Here is a 21,581-nt window from a genome sequence, read left to right as displayed (position 1 = left end):
AGTTCTAGAAGAAAGAGAAAGAGGACCTTGCAGAAGGAGAAGAAGGAGAGAGATTGCCAGTCCTATCCATCACCCCCTCCCTCCAAGTGAACCACACAGAAACTCTTGCTTTGAAGGGTGGAATTGCCCCCCTGGACATGTAAGACTATGCACACTGCGGGCTGGTAGATGACAGGGAGTAAGGAGGGGGAAGCAGAGGGGTAGGAGAAAGAGAAAGGGAAGTTTTCCTACTGAGCACACAGATCTCCCTCAGTGAAGCCATTTAGCGTGCCAGGGAAGCACCTGAACTTTATATTCAGAATTCCAGGTTCAGATCCTTCCCAGGCCAAGTAGGTGTGCTTATCTTCCCAACAGTCCACCCAAGACTGTTCAGAAATCAACCGGAATCAAGCTAATATGTCAATGATTCTCCTAGTGTTATTAAATTCTACATTCACAAGTTGTGACCATGGTTGTATGATTTTTGTCTGTGTGTAAATCTATATGCCCAGAAGGGAAAAAAAATAATTTCTATACGTGAGAGAATTCTCTGTTTTGAAGTAAGAATATGAGCACTTACCATAGTGAACCCAAGTATGGTTGGTGATTATATCCTCCTATGGCAGATTTATTACAGAAATGACTAAATCCAAGGACTATCTTCTCTTAGCGTCTGAAATGCTGATCTCTAAGACTTCTGTGAAAGAGATACTATAAATAAAAGAGTCCTGCACATACATTTTCAGAACGTCATGAAAAGAGACCACTTTGCAGCCAGGTGACCACAGATGTGCGCTCATCATCTGTGCTCTACTCTGCATTTCCAGCATTGATCCCAGCCCTGGGGTTGCATCATGCCTTTTTGTATGTGTAATAAGAGCCAACAAAGTGGCCAAGGCAAGAATGTGTTGGGTTCAATCTACCACAGCCATCCAGAATGCCCACAGGGGTGTGTTTTCCTCCTCGACAAGGAGTCATCCGTTCAATACTGATCCATGGTGGGGGATCCACTCAATATGTGGCCAAACAATTCTTCCAGTGACATTTCGGCCTCTGTGCTACCACAGTGCTGTACTTCAGTGGTACAAGAAGTAGGAAATGTCATTCATTTCTAAAGAGTCAGATCACTTTTTAAAATTAGAGAAAAGAGTATTTGAAAGCTAATCTCCTGTTTGTCATCTCCCCATGAAACTTTCCACTTCTCTTTCTCCTCAGCTTTAAGCCCTGGTCCTGGGCCATAAAGGCAAATTCTCAGCCCATAAACACTGACAATGACATCTAGACAGTCCTGGCCCATGTGCCTGTCAAAGTAGTATGTACTCTAATTTGCTCTCCAATATGGCGGCCACTGGCCACTCTGACTCCGTAAATTCAAATTAATTAAAATTAAGCAGAATTTTAAAATTCAGTTCTTCAGTTACACCAGCCACATTTCAAGTGTCTAATATTCACCTATGCCTCGGGCTACCCTGCTGTACAGAGTAGATCTAGAACATTTTCACTATCACAGAAAGTTCTACTGGGCAGTGCTCTGCTCTGATATCATTTGTCTTTGATGTCTTTGAAAGGATCCCAAAATCCATTTGAAGGGAAATGATGGAAAATGGTAGATCAGGCTGTAGTCTGGGAGCATTGCTATGTATACACCCTCTCCTCTTTTATTCCTGTCAAATTTTATCAGGCTTATACATAACATCGTCTCATAAGAGACGTGTCCTAAGAGTTCATAGAGTTCAGAGAAGCAAAAACTACTTCCACTTTGGGAAAGGGAGTGGATCTCAAAGGAGGAGGAATATAGTGGTGGAGGCAAGCCATCTCAAGCAGGAGGAAGGGCCTGGGCAGAGGCACAGAGAAAAACAGTTTCTTCCTTGTAAGACAGTGCTCCTCCTCTCTCCCAGCCGCCTCCCTAGGCTCTCGCCCCTGCCAGCTGACTGATTACCTCAGTGCACTGTGCCAAGTAGTGGGGGATGAATGTCTACACCAATTGTCCTCAGTGGTGATTAAGGGTCAGTCATAGAGAAGAGAATTCACTATAACAAGTTAAAGTGGGCTATCAAATGACTTACAAAATTACAAAAACCCTGAAGAGACAGATGCTAGGTGGAGCTGTCAAGAGTGACTCCAAGGAAAAGACCACCAAGGAGACTGCAGCTTGGTTTGTGACCAGGAAGCTGCCATGATCAGAAATTAGTACAGTCAGTAAGCGACCACCATTGAAAATCCCAACACAGCTGTAAAGGTGCTGTCAGAGAAAAAACAGCCCCAGAAAACATGGGCACTGCCCCATGTCACCTTCCACAATTTATGCTGGTATATCTAAAGAGCAGAACTTAAATCACATCCAGAACCCTAGGTGCCTTTGCACCTAGTGAATAAAAGGGAGTACAGACAGTGGCAATTGCTAGCATAACATAGCAAAACAGGAAGGAATGTTAGAAGTGGGAATCTGTTCCTCCACCAACCTGCCATACCCTCATACCCCCATAATTATCACAGATTAAACTCCAGAATAGTTACAGCAAATTTCAAAGGTCAAATCCTGAGACCTATGGGAAGACTGCTAAAAGTAGAAAGCAGGAAATAATACTCCTGTAACCACATTAACAAGAAAGAAAAATCTGGAAAATATTTTAAGGGTCCTGGGTATTCTTTAGAAATCAAGAGTTCCAGAACTATGTAGCCTCTTTGCTGGGATGCAGCCATGGATATTCCCAGCTTTCTGCAAAGCACTGCAATAATCAGTGGGGTTGTACAGCACCCCACCCCAGCCACACACTGATGAGGACTGAGGCAGGCTATTTTTAGGGTGAATTTCCAAGTCTGAAAAACACTAGTAGGAAGTTGGCACCCAGTCCCGGGTTTTGTTTGTCATATCAGTCCCCGCTGAGGAAAGCAAATAGCAGGTAACTGTAGAACACACCTGTCTATAGCAGCTGTTTGATGTTAGCAGGCTTTGATTGTCAACCAAGCAATTTGCGTAGGATTTGGAGACAAAGGAAGGAGATTGCCGAGAGCCAGAGGAGCAGGTGACATGCAGCATGCCTATGTGCTCCCAGCAGTCAGGAGGAGAACGCGTGAGTGAGAGATTGGCACCAGAGGTAGTGCACTTTGGAGAAGTGACAGCCTCCTACGGGGAAGTAATGGGGGTCTCCCCAGTGAAGTGCCAACTCCCTATCCCAACAAAGCCTTGGTGTCACCAAAGTCCATGCTACTTGTAAACAATTCTAACGAGTGTCAGGGTGGGGCCTAGAGGAGAAAAAAATGCATGGTTCTTAGCATGGCTAGTGAAAAACTTCAGTAAGGATTCCAGCTGGATGCTAGCCAGATGGTTTCTAATCTATAATGACCAATTTATTATTTATTTATTACTGCCCGTCCTTTAAGATCCAGCTCAAATCCCATATCAACTCATTCATTTACTGATTTGTTCCTTCGTTGATTTGTTGATTCAAGTGTATCTACTCCGCCAACTCTATCTCCTAAGTACGAGGGCCTAGTCAAGGCTTCCACAGCAAGATGAGTGAAAGAGATGATCTTCTCTCCAAAAGGAAGATAAAACATGAATAAATTGTATTAGGTATTGGGTATCTAGTACTAGAAACAAAGTGGTGTGAAAACTCCAGGATAGGAGAATTAACTTTAGTTTGGTGGAAGAAAATGAAGAAAAGGATTTAGGAGACCTTCCTGGAGGAAGCCACCTCTGTGAAAACCTTCATTAGCACCTCAATCTTGGGATTCCGTCTCTCTGAACTACCAGGGTATTCTGCCACTCAGCCATGACCTACTTTGTAGAGTTAGTGGCCTTTCAATATATCTAGTCATCTAATTTATATCTGACCAAAAATAATGAACTTTGGAAAGTATTTTTTGGGCTCTACACTAGACATAGAAGCTGTTTAGGATTCTTTCTCCTCCTCTCCCTCTGCCCCTCGTTGTTCATGCTCATGCTCTCTCTCCCATTCTAAAAAATTTTTTTAATAAGTATTTTTTAATGAATTGAGATAATGTATATAAACATATAGTGGGTAATTGATAATATTAGTCCTTTCCTGGGATAGAAATAACCCCAGAGGTAAAAGTAAATAAAATTCAATACAATCCGTTGACCAAATTCATTGTTAAAGGACTGGTTTTGGCAACTTTGCTTGTATCCTTCATTATTATTTATTTTAGAGCCAGGCCCTTGTGTATTCCAGAAAAGTGTTTGCTATCATGTTGGAGATTATTTTTCTGACAATCGCTATTTGTTCTTAACTATCATATTCAGAGGAAGCACACACTATTCTAACAGAATTAGAAACCAGATGTTAAGTGGGAAGCGTTGAAGATCTCTTGAACAACTGTTGAGAATGAGGAGTACCTATGATGAAAATGTGGACATAGTTCCTCTAACTTTCACACCTCTCAAACTCCAATTTAAATTTAAATTCAAAATGCATTGTTCTAAGGGTAACTATTCAGCATAAAATTATGATCTCAAATTAGTATCTCATCACCCTCTCAAGGTAAAGTCTGCGAGCTGAGAAGACAGAGCCAAATGTCAGCTTTACACCAGACATTTCCAGGCCAGTACAGAAGCCACGCTGGGTAAAGAGCTGGAAAAGCAGTGACGGACTTACAGATGAGGATTCTCTGGTAATCTGGGGAGCTCTGCACATCCGTCCCATAGGTGAGATGGGAACAAGGAGTTACTCAGACTGTGAAACAATAAAAAAACAATAACTATATAGTGAGAAGACAGAGAACCATAACCCAGCTAAAGCACCCAGGGACCCCACAAAGGAGTCTCTGTGTATATCAGCAGCAGCATACAGAATTGGGACCCACAGGCTACTCCTCTTTTCCTCAGACAGTATGCCATGACCCAAGGCCTGAAAGAGAGTGCCCAACTAAGACATGTGCTGATTCCTTCCAGCAGAGCCCATCACTAGTGGACAGTTGTCTTGCCTTCCCAATGCAAAAGACAGGGAATAGAATACCAGATACGGTAAATTCTAGATGTACATGAACTCTTCATAGGTATTCCATGGAAGACAAACTGCTGTGCTGCCACACAACAAAGAATTATCTGGCCCAAAATTGCAGCTGTGCCAAGGTTGAGAAAACCTGGTCTAGATGTACCATGCATAAACTTCACTTTGAAGTCTTGCCCCTTATGTGGACATATTGTCAGGTCTCAGGGAGCAAGTCTCTTCTTCAGTCAGAACTCACAGACGTTTCTCTACTTCTCCCCTTCCTCTTCTCTCTGCTCCCCTTTCACTCTTCCCAGCTATGAGGAAACCTCTCTTAGGTGCTGGGAATCCTGCCTTTATGTTTCTTCAAGACGCTAGGCTTGTGCTCCCAAATCCCCTCTCCAAAACTGACAACAGGCCACCATGGGCATTTGGTGTAGGACAGCTCCCGTCCATTCATTCTTGACACTTAGCATCTCTAGCCCCTAGAGAACAAAATAAGGACAGTACCTTCCATTCACTTAAGCTACCAATAAAACTCATGACATGCATTTCCGAAGCCCTTTTTAGGGAAGCTAATACCCTCATTGGAACATTTTCCCTAAGAACTTAAGCTTTAGTAATATGCAAGCCAGAAAGACTTTCACCTGCCTTGTGATATGTCTCCCCCAAGACAATGACCAATCAAATTACTTGTTTGTAGGAAAAGAGGAAGAGAAAGACAAAATAGATTAATATATTTAAATAGTATCCAGCCACATTCTGGTTACTTTCTGCAATAGAGGTTCATAGGATCCACAGAAACTTAGAACAGTACATGGTATTTTTGTTTTCCCACCAGCCATCTCAAAAACCGGTGTTAAAACTCTGGGGGCTTTTTTTTTTTAATCACAAAGTAATGTATCCGTCAGACTCTGAACCCATTTTTGGCCCCTTCCCGTACCACGAAGGACAAGATAGGGAAGAGGTTCTGGATGTGGGAGGCACAGCAGAGGGTAAGGATGTCTACTTCCATTACCCCAGAGAGCTGAAGATACAATGCTTTATAATTTGGAAGAGTCAACTTGACTACATCAAAACCTCAAATGGCACCTTCACTCTGAGGCCCACTGCTTCTTAGGAAGATTTGTATAGCAGGCTTCCTGCAAAGGGGAGCTAGACCTACCTTCTCATTTGCTACCAGGATCCACGATTCCCAAGAGAGAAGATGAATTGTGTTGGGTCGCCTCTATCTGATCTGAAAAATTCTAGTGAATAGAATCAGAGGCACTTGTACTCCTCATGCTCAACCTAGGGATGGTTATCCTCTGCTCAAACACCAACCTCCATCCATTCATCTATGGGCCGGTTCTTTCCTAAGATACAACCATAGCAAATTGTATAGAAAGGAGGCATTTGGGGCCATTTTTCTCAGAAAAAGCAGCGCTCTTGCCCTGAGCCTGTCCATGGTGTGGAAAGAGCACTGCACCAAATATTCTGAGATCTAGATCTTATCCTTACTCTGTATGATTTTTGTCCTAATCCCAACTTTTCTACATCCTAATTTCTTATCCGTAAAATATGCCCCACCTGTATCATAGGGTTGCTGTGCAGTTCAAATGAGCTAATAGTTATGGAGGTACTTTGAAAAGCTGTAAGAACTATAATAATGTTATTCCTTGACTATAGATTAACGAACATAATAAAATTGCTATTGCAGGTATTAGCATAATAGCACAGATTGCCCTTCCCTTTAATGAAATTCATCAAGGTTAAAATTCTTGGACGTTTTCCTGATGTTCTCACACCATCTTTCTTCAGTAGGAGGCCATGAAGCTCACTGGTCCCAGGATACCTGTGTATGGGTAGAGGGTCCAGAAGGCCACTCTGCCTAAAGAGACATTGCTCAGATACAGATTAGACACCCTCCTGGAACCTTTCAAGGTTCTAACTGCTTGAACAGCTCTAGCAAGAGAGTCCGCAAATATTTTAAACTGATAAGTGGGGAAGTGATGCTCCAGAATAAATAAAACCTATTTTGATTAGAAAACATGTTCAGTTTTGTGAATACCAGCAAAGTTTGCTAGTTACAAGGACAGGGCTTCCCCTCCTAGCCAGGGAGAGTTCAGGCTAGTGTAAAGTCCCTGATTAAAGCTAAAGGGTTGGCTCTCTCTGAGGACATCCCACCTGCCTATGGACAGGCAGGTGTGGGGTGAAGGTGTTTGGCAAAGACCTTCTAGAGGCTCCGGCACAGCAAGACAGGCATAGAGCCATGTGTGCAACCAACAACTTGGCATGTGGTTTTCTCTCTCCAGATCTAAATGTCACCTTGTTGATTTAAAATCCTTTGCAATAGCTCTCTTCATTTCCTCTCTGGCTATTTTTCTCTTGCAGGCTCCATGAAGATTCCCCATCGCCACCAAGCCCTCTGCGTAGAGTCAACAATGACCACCAGCAGTCTGTCCTAATTCCATGCTACCATTCCCTCTCTGCTCAACTTCCCAGCAAGTTTCCTGTGGCAGCACAGCATTAGAATAGAGTTACTAGCTAAGTAAGTGATTTCCAATTACATTTTCACCCCTTGTTAGAGTAAACCACCCTCTTAAAGGAAGCCCCTACAGAAACTATCTCCCCCTCCTTTTGTTTTTTTTTGTTTGTTTGTTTGTTTTCATATGATCCCTATGTTTTTAAGTTTCCTTTTACTTGACCTTCAGCATTGGGCTTTCTAAGGGCTGGACTCTGCTTTGTCTTCATTTGGCGATTAAAGCAGGTTTTATGTCTATTTTAAAATGACATTCGTAAAAGGGAGCGGTCATTGGAGAGTAGGACCATGCAAAATCTCAGCCAGGGAGGACACTGCCTTATGTCTCAGAACACAGGCAGACCGCTGACAACACCTGAACAGACAGGGAGAGGTGACCTTGGGTTGGAAACAAAGAACTGGGCCCCGGAAGCATGCTTCTTAGCTCCCCACAACAACACAGCAACTCACCCTGGGAAGAGCAAGAGCACAGAAAACAAAGGCTCATTTGGCATCTCTGATATCATCTTTGGAAGCGAATAAGACAAATAACTTAAAAGGGGCAGGGGAGATGGATGACGCTGCTAACTTGAGACTGTCCGTATGAGAGACTCTGATTTATCAACCTTCATAAGAGCGGATAAGCTCTGAAATGAGTGTTCTGTGATCGGCCGTTGTACCTCCTGCTAATCTGTGCTGCTCTCCTGGTTGTGGGGGTGGGTAAGGTGTGTGTGTGGAGGGGGAGGGGACTGTGACAGGGACAGAAAATACACACTTTGATTCTATTATTCACTGATCCACCAGTTTGCCCTCTTTCGATGGGGCTGTTAATGGTGCCATTCCAAGGTGCAGCCCAGAGCCGGTGGGAATTCTACTTCAGAACGGGTTTGAGGTTGGGGGGGAAGCTATTCCTGAGAGTGGAGCCCGGTCATTTTTTTTCACCAGTATTATTATGAACCTGTGCTCCTTGTATTAGCAGAATGGAGTCCGAGACACCGTGCAGCCATTCGGAAAGGAGGAGGGCAGATCTCCCCAGGGCGGGGGGCCGCTTGGGATCCAGCAGGGAGAGGGAAGCTATCATTAAAAATAAGAATAAGAAAATAGAGCTGTAAAGTGGGCGAGTAGCCGGGCTGAATATTGGTGTGGAACCGTGTCTGAGCACTGGCTGGGGCTGCCTGAGTAAGATTAAAATCTGCAGGGAAATTTTGTTCCTTAGCACTGGCAGAAATTAGGAATAAATTCAATTGCATTCTGCACAATAGCTGGAAGCGATTGAGGTTAAGTGGCCTTGCTCTCTGATGTGTTAGTATTACTGAGCACTCTCTGCCCATGTGACTCCGGGCAATCTGCTCTTGGAACACGTCGCCATGGCAACTGATGATTTCTATTACAGTACATTCAAGTTCACATTCTAGGCCTGTCATATGCTTGGAAATTTCCAGTTAAAATATTTATTTATGAAAAAGGCAAAAAAAAAAAAAAAAAAGCCACCCCCCAGACTCTTTTCAAGGATAGAAAACAAAAAGGTAGACCCCAATGCAGAATGATTTATCTGCAGACGAAAAGAGATTATTACATTTTCACTTAGCTGTTGCCACCAAACAAAAAACTCCCCATGGGGTGGGCCAAGTTAGTTGCAGAGGGGGCAAGTTGGAATCTTACCTACTGTGGTTTATGTGCAGGTGTGATGTCTGAGTGCAAAGCGAAAGAGTCTAAGAATCAAAGTTTCCACTTCTCTGAGGCTCATCGTTCCAGCTGCAGCTTCCCACTAAGGTTTGCACTGCTTTATCTTAGTCAACCCTCAGCTGGGAAAAAGCTGCACTCACCCCTCAGCCGTGAGGAAGGGGTAAGGACCCCTCTCATTGGGTGGGTCATGTTCTGGGGGACCCAGATATTCTCAAGCTGGCCCCAGGAGAGGAGAGAGCAGCCTGGGACATACCATAGCAGACCGCTCTCTCATAGAAGCCATAACTGTGTTCCCTGATGGAGATCTGTGAAGATTTCTGTGTATACCTCCCAGGCACTGCCCACAGGGCCACAGGGACCCCCAGCCCTTTCATGAAGACTGTTTAGACTGTACACGCCCCCTGGCTTCTCCCCAGAGAAAGACAGTCAAGGGTTAAACTAAACCCTTCCTTAGAAAGCATGCATTGTTCCTCTGCCATGCCACTATGTGGGGAGAGGTTGCTAACAAGCCCTCCTGGCTTCCTCTACTTTTTCCCCTTAGTCAAGCACATTAAATATGTTAATAAAAGATTCCCTAGTGCTTTTACTATCAGAAGTTTCCAGGTGGTTGTGATGACCCTAGGTGCCCAATTACCTGGTGAGGGCATCCCATGACTCACAGATGGTTCTCTCTCCAGCTATTAAAATCTCCAGATTTTTTTTCTTACATTGTGGCTTCTGCTATGTCTGATTGGAATTGAATCATGATTCATAGCTAGAACCCACTTTGTTCAGTGGGGCATGATTTTCTGAATTTTCCTGATCATAAGAATCACTGGGTTACTTGTTTAAAATACATATTCTCAAGGGTATTCCCCAGACCTACTCAGTCAGAATCTCCAGGAGATGGGCCTGGAAATCTGTATTCTTACAATCAAGCAAACTTGAGTGGCACTGTACTTGGACTGTGAACCTATTAACAATATTAGGGCTATTTTTCAAAAATTATCCCACTGACATACTCCTAATGTCTCTATATAAGGCACGGAGCCAGAAGTCTTCTGGGAAATTCTTAACCATTACTGATGTCAAATGTGACCAAAAAAAAAGAAAAAAAAAAAGATTGGGCAATATTAGAGAAACATAAAGAATGGATTGATGGCTGTTGTTCTGGAGACTCCCCAATGGAAACATGAATGAATTCAGTCCTCTAAATATAACAGTGTTTTCTATGCAATGAAATAGTCATCCCACGTATAAGAAAATAACTTCTTAAAACTCAGCTTCACTAATGCACCAACCCAGCAGCTCTAAGAAAGTAGGATTGTGCCTGAGAAACAGATGAAACTGTTCAGGGCTGGGGTGGAGGCAAATTAAAGGGTTAAATATTTGTCCCACTCAGCAGCTTTGTCTATGAGGATTTACACGGCAGGTGGATGTTTACAGATTGCTGACTGTGCACATAAACAGGTAGGGGAGGCAGCATGAAAGATGGCAGCACCAAAACCAGAACGCTAACCATCCAGGCATGTGTGCTACATTCAGCAGAGAAGGCACCAAGCATAGATTTGGCCCCTGAGCCCCCTACTCCTAGCAGAAGTGAGCCGTGCCTAGATGTGCAACTCTGTTGAGGAACTCTAGGTAAAAACGTTGGTGTCAACACCACTCAGATTGAGGGTTCTCCCAGATCTGGAGGCAGGGATTGAAGAACTTTCAGTTGATCTGTTGATCCAAAGGGTGAGCAGTCAAAGCTGAAGGTGGACACTTGGAGAAATTAGAGCAGCCATGGTCAGTTGCTGAATCAAGTCAAGAGTTCCAGAGAACTCCTTCACACACATACACCAGATTCTGTAAACTCTGAGAGAAAGAGCCAGAGGGAGATTTAATATGCTCTTCTGGAGCCTGGTTTCTTGGATCCAGAAATCACTTTTTCAGATTCCATAGTGAATTACAGACCTGTAGGCCCCTATCCAGCCAAGTAAACAGCAGGACCCAGAGCCCAGAATGGTTCTGGCCAAGCCTAGCTCAGGCTGTGGCCTTTGTGTAGGGCAGCAGCGTCACCTAGTGATCCTGTGGCTTAAGTACAAGCTCTTTCCCTGGGAATTGTCCAACTTGATCCAACTATAAAGGGATCAATTACCCGTATTAATGAGTGAGAATCATAATATATATAATCCCTGACGGGTGATGACCGTCCCCCATTCTGTATTTGTTTAGCCTGACATGCATTCTGTGGTTGTGTAGCACTTGGGTTTTCCATCAAGTAACATAAAAAAGAGGATGACTAAGCTCACGCCAGGCCAGCTGGGTAGAGAAGGAGGAGGAGTTAGCAAGGTTAAAGGGGGCTGGGTCATTGTGTCAGTTCAGGTCCTCCAAGAAGCAGATGCTGAGATAAAGTTAGAAACAAGACACTTATTGCGGTTAACACCCGTGAAAGATAAAGGGGAAAGGGAGTGGGAGTAGGCAGTGAGAGACTTCGGGCCACGATGCAGGTCAGACCTCCATGAAAAGAAGGGGAAGGAAAGAAGATGGGATAGGAAGAGCTTCCAAGTGCTGTGCTGCTGGAGAAGGGCTTGGTCAGCCCAACAGGGCAATCTGGTGCAAAGGTTATCTACAAAGGAGTCCTGTACTGGCCAGAAAAGGTGGGTCCTGGTACCAGCACTGTGCCTGGTCCCTGGCCAGGAGCTTCCCTGGAGATGCTCACAGATAGAGGCTGTCAGCTCGCTGCATTCCTTATGCCAGGTTCTCTCTTGAAAGGAGACCTGGGCAGCATGACTCTATGGCTGCCACAAACTCAAAGGGAAGCTGTCTCAAAATCAGATATTTGCCAGCAGATCCCCATGTCCACACATGGACACTATCGAAAATGGAAGAAGGAACACTGTGGAGTGATGCATCTAAATTGATGAGTATAAAAATCAACAATTGTTCTCCTCGCATTAACAAATGTGAACTAGAAAGAGAAACTCTTAGCAGCATTTATTAATCTTGCCTTTCTAAACAGCAAGCTGCCTGCCATCCATGGTGTGTTCTCTGCCCAGAAAACCAAGATCAATGTCAACAACATGGAATACAAACAGCACTTTAGCTTCTTTGTTGAGGATGGATTTGGGTCTGAAAATGTCTATATCCTGCCCAAGGCATGAACAATGACCTCACATCTGTGCTGACTCTCTCCCTCCTGTCAATGGTCTTTGATGCTGTTGACCGTGAGACACCACTGCCCTGGCGATATGACCTGATCTCTGTATTTAAAAACATTAAGGAACTTGTTCAAGTTCAAGGATTTTCAGAAATCCAATTTGGGTGAATTAGGAAATCCAGATAGCACTACAGGCAAGGGCACAAAGTTTTCAAATCACAGTTAAACCACAAAGGGCCAGGATGCCTTGAATAAAAAATGCAAGGAGCCCCTTGACAAAGAACCTTGAAAAGATCTAAGGTCGGAAGAATGCCCACTGTGGAAATAGAGAAAGGATGAAGAAGAGCCCAGAAAAAAAAAAAAATGTGAATGCACAAACTCTTTCTTAAGGCCTGTCAAGAAAAGAAAGGTAAGAGCAGCAGAGAAGGCAGAATGAGTTAATACCACCAAAGAGGTTAAAGGCAAGGCAAACGGGCTAGGAAGGGAAAAGCAAACGGGCTAAGAAGGGAAAAGCGTGGGCAATGAAGTGGCTGGACTAATGAATGAGAAGGCGAATGAAATTAATGATGACTCTGAGTGGCAGAGATACCAAGCTGCTCTATTAAATTGGTCTTTAACACAAAAAATAAAGGAAGGGAGCATAGCTAATTAGGAAGTAATGAAGACTTTAAATATGGATGTTGAAATAAACCAGGTAAGGGAATACTTGGAATCATGGTACAATATGTAAATCAGCAGGTCCAGATAACACGCATTCCCCAGTCTTAAGGGAATTAGTTAATGAACTTGCTGAACTACTGGCCATTATTTTCAAAGATTCCAAGAGACCAGGGATTTTAAAATGAAAATATCTGACCAGTCTTATACCAAATTAAAAAAAAAAAAATAGGCAGCCTTGATCATTTTTTTTCAAATTTTTATTTAAATTCTAGTTAGTATATACTATAATGTTGTTTTCAAGAATAGAGGCCTTGATAATTATTATACCTGCTGCTGTATACTCTCCCCACCTCATGAGGATGTTGTAATGACAGATGGGATTAGAAATATTAAACTACCCGGAGGAGAACCTGGGGGATGGGGGGTAGCCGGTATTAGTTTTATGATCCAGGCTAATGGACTTGAGCCAGGACATATGATCAAGTACAATACAGATATTTGACCTTTTGTTCATAGAATGCATATGGGGGTTGTATGATTATATTTTTGTTTTTTAAAGCTGATATAAAATCAGTTTACATCTCCAGAGAAAAAGAGAAAGATGCTAGTGGCCCATCTATGATGCAAAAATCTCTAAGGAGGGGCGCCTGGGTGGCTCAGTCTGTTGAGCATCAGTCTTCTGCTCAGGTCATGATCCGGGGGTCCTGGAATCAAGCCCCGCCTCAGGCTCCCTGCTCAGTAGGGAGCCTGCTTCTCCCTCTCCCACTCCCCCTGCTTGTGCTCATTCTCTCTCTCCCTCTCTCTTTCAAATAAGTAAATAAATTCTTTAAAAAAATTTCCACAGATAATCCACAGATGGATAAAGTCTTCACACTTTCTCTTTAATAAATAGACTGCAACACATTATTCTTTAATTTAATCAAAATAATTAATACATTATTCTTGTAGAAGAAAACAAACAATAGATAAGCAATACTAATAATAATCACCCCAAATCCTGCCATTGCTCTAAGTTGGATGTATTTGCATCCATAATTTTTCCCATAGAAATAAATATAAAAGTTATATTTTTTTACTTTGTTTTTTAGAGAGAGAGAGTGAGTGCATGTGAGGAAGGGAGGAGGGGGGGGTTCCGAGGGGATAAAGAGAGAATCCCAAGCAGGCTCCATACTCAGTATAGAGCCCAATGCAGGGCTCTGAGATCATGACCCTGAGATCATGGCATGAGCCAAAGTCAAGAGTCAAACACTCAACCAGTTGAACCACCCAGGCATCCCAATATAGAAGTTATTTTTATAAAAACTGAATGGGTCATGTATGTAGGATGGCCTATATAAATATAATATAATTGGGTTTTTTCCCACACGCTATAATACACACATGCTTCCATTATCTCAAATAGCTGCATAGTTGTTTAACCAACAACTTCTGGACATTTAGATTATTTCTCCTTTCTCTTTGCTATCAGTAACTCTGCAGTTAACATCCTTAAGCAAACATCTTCGTATAAGTACTCTTTTCTTCCGTTAGAATAAAATCCCACAAGGGGAATTGCCAAGTCCATTGTCCTTTTTTTAGGACTTTTGTTCCATATTGCTAAATTACCTTCAAGAAATAAGGCAGTTAACACTCCACAAACAATAAGTGAAAATGCCAGTTTCCTCAATGTGCACACCAACTGGATTTAACAAATATTTTAATCTTTCAATTCAATAACATTTTAAACATCTTATAATAGTTTAATTTGGATCATTAGATAGAAAAAAACACCTGAGGAAATGTGTATATTTTCTATCCTGGCCTTAAACAGGGTTTAAGTTTGGAGGAATTCTCTTTTCTCTCCCCTTCTCTTCTTTCCTCCTGCCTGCCTGCCCACCCGTGACTCCCTTTCTTTTTGAACCATACCTGCATTGACTCATTTTTCATAATGTTGGGTAAGAAATTCAAACTATTGAGAATAACAGCACAAGCACTATCTTATCAAGTTAAACTTTCACAAGCCTATGAACCAGGCATTTACATTGGAGAAACACCTGCATAAGCACCCGAGAATGCCCAAGAATGCATACAGCAGCCCAGCTCTGCGGTAATTAAGGACCCAACAACAACTAACGGTACATCTCCAGCAACCAGGATAAATAAACTGTGCCACAGCCCCACAATAGACTGTCACAAGGTGGTGAAATGTATGAACCACAGCTCAATACAACCACATGAATGAATCTGGCAAGCAACTTTGAGTGAAAAGAGCCAGTTGCAAAAGGTTCAACACAGTAAGATAAAATTTTCATAAAGCTCAAAAGCCAATAAATTTAAATAACATATTGCTGGGGGGCACCTACATATATGATAAAAGCATTTTTTTTACCAGATAAATAATAATTATGAAGTTTAGGGGAGTAGTTATCTCTGAGGGGGAAGGCAGGGTCAGAAGAACAAAACAGAGGCAACTCTTGGATGCCACACCGGAAATGTTTCAGATCCCGACCCGATGGGATCACGTATAGCACCTGATTGTTCCGTTTCATAACTTGCATAGGTGTACTAAGCATCAAATGTGTCAACCACAGAGAGGTGATTATGCATTGCACACTTACTCGTTAACAAATTTCATCAGATAGTCCTCTGATGTCCCCAAAGAGCACAAGCAATTTCTCACTGCTAAAACCGGGCCCCATACTTTACTGGCTGGGTGCCTGCCACTGAAAATATAGAACAGAGCCTCTCCCGAGGATTCCACCATCCTCGGTGGAATCCTCCCACTCAGAAGGAGAATTCCCTCTACTCTGGAGAATCAGGAAGGGAGAGAAATGAACCAGAATGTACAACGGTCACAACTTCTAGAGGAATTCCCTAAGGCTTAGGGTTATGACCTTACCCATCTTTTCTAAAAATAGATCCCGAATTCTGGTAAATGGTGAGAGGAAAGTTTCCTATTTTTAAAGGAGATGTCCTAAATAGCAATATCATTTTGCTTAAGCAATGAGCCAAGTCGCTTCTAATGAGGTTGTGGCATTACTGGAAATAAGAGATATATTTAAATAAATAGTCCATACATTACCCCAATAAATCACTTGAAAAATATTCTCAAATGTAGTAAATGTATTTTTAGTGGCACATGCCTGACCTTTCGGGAAAAAGAAAGACAATGCTGGATCATTTTGAGAATAAACATTTATCCAAATTAGTAGTCAAGACACCAGTAAAATTGTTTTACATTTTCTTAACACCTTTAACTATACCCTATGCTTCAAGAACAATTTATTTTTCCTACCTTTATTAAAATACAGATTCTGTCTGTAAAGTAGCAGGAATATGAGATCAGAAACTTTTTTGATGACCCAATGAGAAATCCTATAATGGTCCTATCACTGCAAGGCCTCAGGCAGGATGGATATATGTATTTGCAACATCTCCATAAAATGACTTGCAGTCCATAAAATGTTAGTTTTTATGACTGTATTTCCGAGTGTTTTCAAATCAGTGCCATATTCTTTTTCTACAATATTCACAATAAAAATGTAAATAAAACCCATTTATTCATTCAACAAACACATTCTGAGAACCCGCTCTCTGCCTGACACTCTGCTGGGGACACAAAAGTCTTCTCCCAAAGTCCTTGTAGCTTAGGATGTTTTATAAAGCCCCCTGTGTTAAATCGCATCTGACCCTCTATATGTTATGTTCCACTGCCTGAAAAATCATAATAATTAATAATAATAAAGTAGCAATTAATAATAATTAATTAATTAAAATAATAATAGAATAAGTTGTTTTCCAGCGACAATTTCAGGTTTAGGTTTGGGGGAAGAAATTCCAAACCTCAAACTTCCTCACTGCCCATGCTGCTCCTACCCCACCTGCCTCTCCCCCCCCACTCTCTGCTTTTCCATTCTCTGACCCTTAGCTAAGCTCGCTGGCTTCCCTTCTGTTCCCTTTCTTCTCTCCCTCCCCTCTTTCCTTTACTATAAAACTTGTGGAAAAACATTCACATCACTCTCTCCTCCTAGAAACCTCTGGTCAGCTGTGGACAATTTCAGTCCTTAATTCTAGCCACAAGGTCACAAAGGTCAGCAATGGCCTCCTCATCTCCAAAATAATGGCCTGATCTTCTCATCTTACTTCAACTTCTGTAGCAGCTGCACCATGGACCCCACTGTCATTTCTCTGCCTTCTCCCTTTTAGAGAGATCTTTTTACTGGCTTTCGTTCTGCAAGACCCTTCTCAACCCTTCTAGCCAGGTCCCTCCTAGCCAGTTCCCTTCTCTTCCCATCCCTCGAGTGTTGGCACTTACACCCCAAACAGCACCCCCACTTACCCTGCTGTCCTAACCCCTGGAAGTTCTTCTCATGTGCCACGTGGAATCAGACAGAGAGGATCTTGGACAAGCTTTTCCCTTTGTCTGGAATGCTGACCCTAGAATACTTACATCACACATTCCCCCCCCCTCCTCTTCCTAAATCCCACTCATCTTCCAGGGTCTAGGCTTAAAAGGAAGCAACATGTAGTGATGGAGGGCATGGAATCTGGAACCAGACGATGGGGGTTCAAATCTTGACTCTGCACTGATGAGCCATGCAACCTTGGGCAAGTTACTCCTTAACTTCCTCAACTATAGCATAAGATAATAGTAGCTGCATCCAAAAATTATTATGAGAATTAATGAATTAATTTTTTAAGGATTTATTCATTTATTTGAGAGAGAGAGAAAGCACAGGTAGAGGGAGAGGGAATGAGAGAAACTGAACAGGCTCCCCTGCTGGGCGCAGAGCCCAATGCTGTGCTCCATCCTGCCGCCCTGAGATCATAACCTGAGCTCAAATCAAGAGTCAGACGCTTAATCAACTGAGCCACCTAGGTGCACCAATGAATTAATATTTTTAAAGTCTTTAGAGTAGTGCGTGAAACACAGGACCATGTGTGTTCGGAGGAGAAAAGTCAACTCTAAAAGTATTTTCCAAATGCTGAAGCCTTTAATCACCCCTCACCAGTCTACTTATCACTATATATTGTTGTTAGATAAATGTCTCCTTCTACTCTGAGCTCCCGGTCAGGGACCCTGTCCCAGTCACTTTTGGATTCCAGCCTCGCACAAGGCAGCTCTCAGCAAATATTTTTTGAGTAAGCGGAAGATCAGAAACGATGAGTTTTCCACAGCTACCGATCTTTATAGCAACTCAGAGATCATGAGCCTAGAATTTCCTTGGGAGGAATTTTGGCAGGGGTGAGGGTGGGGTATTATTAGGCACGAGCACTTTCCATTCCCCTGGTTTCTTCAGCCCTGTAAACTGATCAGGTGACAAAAGGCATAGTAGTGCCAAGCCCGATTAATCCAAACCAGAATGGCACACACAGTACCTTTCTGTATCACATCAGTTGAGTTTTATTTTCCATCCTTCATATCTGTTTCCTCCTTTGTGTGTAGTTAATGAGCTTTACATTTTAAACAAGAAAATCCAATAAAACACAAAAATCACAAATCAACAGTGCTTTGTTCAAGAATATCCTATTTAATCAAGAAAATTCCCCCAAGTAATACACTCAGTTCAGCCCCCAGGCGCCTCGTGGTGCTGGGTGCTGTAGGGGGAGGGTCAGGGAGAATGTAGGAGAGAAAAGCTGTACTCCCTTCCTGAGGCTCACAATGCCATGTAAGATAGAATACACCCTCCCCCTCTAGGCAAGCATCTTTAGAAATCAAAGATGTTCCCATAACCTACTAATGCATCTGTGCCTTTAATTAGCCCAATCGAGCATATAACTCGGTAAAAATCTCTCACCTTTTCTGTTCCTTTCAACTAATTTCTGAACATTTCATTTTCTAGTAAGCTTTCACTGCATAACAAGCAGTAATGAAATGACCGATATTAACCCATTGTTAGATTAAACAAAGTACATCATTGGCTGGTAACATTCTATATTATTGGGGTTTGAAATGGGTCCCATCCTATGTTGCAAACATTTGGTATTTGCCTAATGAGACCATTCTTGTACCTACAAAGGAAAAAAAGACATTGTATTAAAACATTTCATATTAATGACAGCATGTTCAGCACTTTCCGCTCACAGCCACATCTGTGGGTGAGGCAGGTTTCTTGATATTAAATGCTGCAGTTGGGCCCATATTCTTAGCAAGATGTCTGATTGGCTACTCCCCAAATATACCTTAAATTGGCTTAAAATAGAACAATCACATGCTAACCTGGTAGCATTAGCAACTCTATTAACAGCCAATTTCACATCCACACCAGAGGGAGTAAAAGGTAATTTGCTCATTATCAACACCCTCTGGCAGTGGAAGGAAATGACTGTTCATCAAAAAGTATTTTCCAACATAACAATAGCAGCGCCCATATGTAACCACCTCACTCTCCCTTCCCTCCACAACTGGATCACGGGAGAATGGCTACAGGAAAAAGACCAAAATACAAAAGGGTTTGATGTAAGTAGTCTACCTGCCCACTCCCTACTCCCCGCCCCCATCCAAAATCAACCCTACCTTCACCTCACCTCAACCCTTTAGGGTTATAAGTGAAATGTTGGGCAAATAATCCTACAGGGTACAGGATGGATCCCACTACAACAGAAGTTGTGTAGATCGAAAAGTTATCCAACTCTCCATTACTTAACTAGTATCTCAAACTACTTTAACCTAACCCAGTAGAGTGTGGACAGTTCTTGGAGCCCACTATAAGCAGATCTAATCTGTAGACTCACCCAGTGACTAAAAAAATAAACCACTCAAGAAATACAGTATTGTCCCAATGGTGCAATTTTAAATCTCACCCTTGGCCAGGCTTCATTTAGTAAATATTTCTTTAGAAATGAAGTTCTTTTATTTGTTTGCTTTTATTGGTGTTTAATAAACTCCAGTATGATGTGTTTATATATTTGGGTATAATATTATACTATTGTAGTGACAAATTACAGAAACAGATTTCGTATCTATCTCCTCTGTTCAGCTGGCTGTTTTTATTTGAGAATAGTCATCTCCTAGTTCTTGTGTAGCTCTCTGGGCCTTCTCTTCTTCATACTTTTGTCCATCCTGTCTCCTATACACAGAGACCAGGCTAATCTCCCTGAAGCAATTCTTGAGATGTTACTCCCCCTACTCAAAGTTGCCTCCCTGTTGCTCCCTGTTGCCTCCTCATTGTTTCTAAATAAATTCCAAACTGCATTCTAGCATCTGAAGCTTTTCACAACGCTGCCCTCCCACTTTTCTAGCTCTAGTTAGAAGTTCTCATTTCTTCCTGGTATCCCAGAATACAGCCCATCTGCCCTTATCAGAGTTAAAGGTAAGACCAAACATACCACCTCCAGAAAGTCTTTTTTGATTGTTCCAAAGGAAAGTGATCAAGTACACCTCTGAATTACAGTAACCCTTTAGGATAGTCTGCCAATTCATAGTGGATTACAAGGGGGCTTCCCCTGGAACTTGTAAATGAGAGAAAGATTGTTCTAAAAGAGCTTGAACCATACCCAGAGTCGCCTTAGAGAGACAGATTAGCTCTGATGACCTGACTGTACCAGAGTATCCTACTTAAGGAAAGAGTTCTCAATCTCATGATGCAGAATGGGGAGAAAAACATAGTCCCAGAAGGAATGATGTCTGGACCCCTCCAGATGTCTAGGAGGGATGTCTAGAACATAGGGAACTTAGGCCAACAGATTGACAGTACCAGTCCCATTGGTACTGGAGACAGTTACTATCTGTCTTTGCTATCTGAGACATTTACATGATGTTATCCTGGCCAGTTGCCATTCAACACTATACTCTTGAAGTGTCCTTAGTTCTGATTCTGTCACCCCAAACCTATTTGGTTTCTGATGTTTCTGATGTTAGTCAGAGAGGGTATGTATGTACGTCCATACATGTATGGACTGCAAGTGTTCCAGCTCCCATGATAGTGAGTTCTCACTATAAAGTAGTTAGTTGACTCTTTATTCTTTCAGTAAATATTACTGAGCATCTATTCTGTGCCAGGTATTTGTCTACTCACTTGAGTTAAGATGGTAAACAAGAAAAATACAGTCTCTTGACCCTTGGAGTTTATAGTATAGAACGAAATACAGACAAGTACACTTCCAATTCTAATATTGTATAATGGCTGCCTTGTTAGGGATGTTCAGGGGCTAAGAGTGGGACCACATGCTTGGAGAAAACACCCAGGCTTTGGGAACCAGAGAAGACTTTGTAGACAAAGTTATATTTACCCTGAGTCTTGAGGCACCAGCTGAAGTTAGCCCAAAGATGATGGGAGGAGAGAAATATAATGATACGTATAACTCAAGCAGATGGGCAAAAGATTCAGGGTACGTCTGAGAAACTAAGCATAGGTCAACAAAGCTACAGTGGGGAATACAAAGAATGGCAGGGAGGGTCAGGAAAGCAGGACACAGGTCAAGGAGGGACTTATAAACCATTTTAAGAATCTTCCTATCATGAGAACAGTAGAGAATTATTGAAAGGTTTTAAGCAAGTAAATGACATGATCATATCTCTACTTGCTGGGGAATAGGCAGGGTCATTGGGGATGAAGAGAAGAGGGCCAATTAAAAGATTTATTTAAAAGATACAACAGGTAGGACTTGGTGAGTGGTGGATGAGAGAGCTGGGAGTTGCTAAGAGGGGGGGGGAAGAGGGAGGGAAGGAGAGAGAGAAGATTCAAGATGGTGCTTGCATTTC

General features: G+C 42.4%; 1 protein-coding gene across 2 annotated transcripts in view; it reads left to right on the top strand.

Moving 5' to 3' along the window:
- PMFBP1 (polyamine modulated factor 1 binding protein 1) overlaps positions 1-21,581 on the top strand; it is a 322,125-nt gene that overhangs the window by 243,243 nt on the left and 57,301 nt on the right. For both annotated transcript variants that reach the window (XM_082712324.1, XM_082712325.1), the window contains one exon: positions 7,305-7,461. The gene's annotated coding sequence lies outside the window, so the exon portion shown is untranslated. The remainder of the gene's footprint in view (positions 1-7,304; positions 7,462-21,581) is intronic.

The sequence above is a fragment of the Mustela nivalis genome, assembly GCF_964662115.1.
Source record: "Mustela nivalis genome assembly, chromosome: 18".
In the NCBI taxonomy this organism is placed as follows: Eukaryota; Metazoa; Chordata; class Mammalia; order Carnivora; family Mustelidae; genus Mustela; species Mustela nivalis.
This window is presented reverse-complemented; position numbering and strand designations above follow the sequence as displayed.